The sequence below is a fragment of the Pinus tabuliformis genome, chromosome 2_2 (genome assembly GCF_031772625.1).
Source record: "Pinus tabuliformis cultivar Carrire ecotype Pingquan chromosome 2_2, CPIR1, whole genome shotgun sequence".
Classification (NCBI taxonomy): Eukaryota; Viridiplantae; Streptophyta; class Pinopsida; order Pinales; family Pinaceae; genus Pinus; species Pinus tabuliformis.
The window spans coordinates 586,217,709-586,221,839 of record NC_142300.1 but is presented as its reverse complement, the minus strand read 5'-3'; positions in this window follow the sequence as shown (position 1 = coordinate 586,221,839).

Genomic DNA, 4,131 nt, shown 5'->3' with positions numbered 1-4,131 from the left:
TTCATATCAGAACATGTTTCAAGCTCACATGTAGTCAATGGAGAAAGACTTTGACTGCAAACCTCATCCAAAACATCAGCTACTGGATCATGAAAAACTTGAAAAGACTGTTGTAATGTATCCATTGAAAATGTATGACATCCTTCTAGCTGTTCATCTTTTTCTTGAGAGATTTTACGAAGATTTTGCCTTATAAACTGAAATACTTCAAAAGAAAAGCGTATAGAATCCTCTTGCATCATTAAATCATGTATTTTGGCTGCCACACCTTCATCTGTAATCTGACCTTCATACTCAACATTAAAACTGCGTGATTGTTGATTTCCTACAGGTTGCTCATTTGAAGATTTACTATACAATTTACCCTTCAAAAACTGACATGATTCGAAACAGAAAGGTAGGGAATCTTCTTGTATCATTTGATCATATGTGTCAGCTTCCATATCTTCATGTGCATCTTGACAATCAATGGCATTTGGGGGCTGGAAATCTGAATATGAAAAGTCTGGAACAAAGTTTTCATCGCGCTCAAGAGGATCCAAATCAAGACTAGTTGATAGCTAATTTCTGATTACATGGAAGTTGTCTCTGATGAAATGACATGAATCAAAGAAAAAAGGTAAAGATCCTTCACTTACTTCAAACTTTGCTGCACTTTCCTCGTCAATGTCATAGCTGATATGCATCATTTGATCATTGTACTCGATCTGCTATAAGTGAACTTCCTCCTCCCACAAACTAGCTACTGATTTTTTTGCAAGATTAACTTTTGTTTGGAGAACATAATCATCATCATACTGATCAAACTGAGGCAAATCATCAGTATGAATGACATCATCAAGCATACATGTCATGTCAACAGTTCTTTCTTCGCCAAGGTGATCTACAAAACAATCATTATCAGATCTATGACAACTAGGATAAGAAACAAAATGTTTTGGAGCGGCCATTTGTTCTTCTTCAATCAACAAGCCATGGGCTTGAACATCATAATCATTCCTTGCATTGATCTTGTCCATCATCTTTTCCACTGCACTTACCAAAATGTCAAGCTTCACCTCTAGAGATGTTGATTCCTCCGGATCTATGTTTTTCATCTCTTCTTCCTTCAACCTTTCCCGTCGGATCAGCAGATGCGCCTCTACATTTACTACACTGTTCTGCATTTCGTGAAGTGTTGCAATATTCCTTTCTCTCAGTTGAAACTCCATTTCTGGATCAAAGGCACCCGGATAGTGCAAGAGAGCAGATCTAGGAGTAGGCCTTATATCAACTGGCATTGAATAATAAACTTGATTAAATCTGGCCGAAAACTATTGTACTGTCTCCCCTGGCAATCTTTTCAGTTGGTTATACTCTTCTACAATCAAGAAAAGGTTCTGCCCGATCATCCACCTGTCGAGAAAAACTTTGACGAACTACTGGAAATTTGAGATGCTCGTATCAGGCAGGGTTTTGAACCAACTCTTCACTTTAGCTTGCAAAGAAAGAGCAAAAAGCCTTATACTGACATCTTCTTCATCAACTTCAAAAAGGTCAAGAAAAGACTCAAAATTCTGCACATGTTGCTCAGTGTTGACATTCTTACTTTCACCATCAAACCTTGGCAAGTATAGATCATAGTTTTTGGGGAAAGCATGGAGAACAGAAGGTAAAAGAAGAGGTTTATACCGATCTGGAATTTTACAAGGTGTAGGGGTATGTACAACAGGTATAGAATTAGTCTTGGTCTCTTGAGGTTCATCAGTTTTAAGACGGTCATCACAACATTTAGAAGAAAGGTCTTGATCAAGCTCAAAGGTATGAAAATCTTTGGTATTTACCATCCTCAAATGGAAAGAATCAACTGCAGACCGAGGATCTCTTCTCAAATACAATATACTTTGCAAAGCCTTCTTGACATTCTTGGGAAAAGAGAAGAAATAATTTATGACAAAGAAAAAAATGTCTTGGATGAAATTCCAACTTGAATACCTGATTTGTCCATGTTGTCATTTCATGTTTTCGCTGGTTGGGATCATCCTCTAGTGGAGTCTTTGGATCTGATCTCGAAAATCATTTAAAGTCGCCAGGTGAATGATTTCAGCCTTTCTAGTGTCTGATTGTTGTCCACCATCAAAAATCAGATATGAACTTGATACATGTACTGGGGCAATTAATAAGTTAGATGTCACGATTACAAGCTAGACCTGAGATTGACTGAAGCAGCGTTTATCTACTTCCGCTAATGCAAAGCAAAAGCGTTTCGAAGGCTACCTAGCATAACTTCAGGCTCCGTCTGTAGCTTATAAAACAAATGACATCAATAAGTAAACCAATTTTTTTCCCCAGTATGGTCGCCACTATGTTAACGCTCGAATTTGCCCCAGGCTGAGGAAGGCAAAACTCAAGGCAACATCAAACCACGCTCAGCCTCGTAGCTAGCCCTACGAGGACAGGAGAGGGCTCTCTCCGTGTCAATCTCGGAAAAATATAATCAATGAGGCTCGAGATGACTGAAATTGTAACTAATCTTAGGCTAGGTATTAAGTGCAGAGGTTTAAAGGTGATTTTTTGGGGTTTTTGTTGGATCAAAGGGAAAGGAAATTTTGGGTGCGGGGATGAGACACAGTTTCTGTAGAGGTCTCATTGGAGCAAGGTAGGAAATTGTTTGATGCCTTAAAAGCTAATGAGTTGGGTAGATCAGACAAGTGAGGAGCTAAGGAGAGAAAGAAAACCTCAAGGATTCTCCTTAAACAGATGAACACATAGGAGATCAAACAAACTTAAAGGCAGAGCATTACAGATTATGAATTCCACCTTAACATTTCATTTGTTCAATTGCAGAAGATGAGAGAAGGAAAATGATACACATAACAACTTACAAGTACTGAAATAAGCACACCATCAAGACATAAAGCCACATGAATTCCAAACAGTGCTGCAAAACCTTAGTCTTTCCTTTGCCAAAATGATGAAGTAAAATGTACAATAGAGTCTCAAAACCTTTTTCTGCAAGAGTCCAACCATGAAAATGACTAAGAAAATACATAATGTAGGCAAGCCAACTCATTCCCTTGCCTCTAGGGGTCGAGCTCGTCATCCTAAGAGCTGTTTCAACCAATTCTAAACAAAGCACTACAATCTAAGCAGTCAAAACAACTTGCCTCTATAAGGTAGGAAACTGATTCAATCATTTAATTTTCACTTTTTAGTGAATGAATCTTCTAGAACAAGTAATAAAGTGCCAAAATTACATTATGTTTCATTAATTACATCAATAAGAGTGAAAAAATCGATCACAAGTCAAAACTGGTCAAACTGGCACTTCCCGACATCCAAATTAAGCTCAGTTTGGCCTGTTGGAAAGCCCTGGATTTCTACTGTCCAACCCAGGTGGAATTTTCCAATTTGGTGTCCATTTTCCTCTCCAAAAGTGCATTCTCCCAAGGCTGCTTCCTGTGTGTCCAAAAAGGGGCAGTGAGGTCATTTTTTGCATGTTTTTTGACCTTTTGGGGACCAAAACCTTGATGAAATGCCTTGGCAATAGCTGAGTAGGTATATTTAATCATGAAAAATCCAAAAATGAAAACCATTTGTGATTTGGTCCTCCCAATCTTATGGGTCGCGCGCTGCGCGCTACGCGTTGAGCCAAAAATCCTGTTTTTAGAGCCAAAAAATTGAAAATTGAAAAAATTTTCTCCAAATTCCTTGAAATTTGGGCTGGGGGTCCCCAATCAAGTACCATGCTCAGCCAAAGAGGCTTTTACCAAAATTTGGAGTGGATCGGGCTTTTTCGCCGTTCTAGTGCCTTGCTCAATCGCTTGTAAATTGTTCTTTGGCTCTAAAAATGTTGTGAGCAAGGGGACACAAATGCACAAGGGAATATTAGGAAAGGGGAAACATTAGGGAATTAGGGAATTTGGAAATAAAAACAAGGGACTTAGAGAAGGGAAATGAAAATCTTGGATTTTAGGGTTTTGGGATGTTAGGTAAGGATAATGTGTTTTAGGAGGTGAGGGACTAGGATTTGAGGGATTATAGTGTAGGATGAAGGAGGGAATTAATGGGGAAAAATAAGGGTGAATTTGGGAATGGGAAACAAAGGGAAATGGGGAAATAATGACAACCTTGGTTACACTCTGTTTTTGA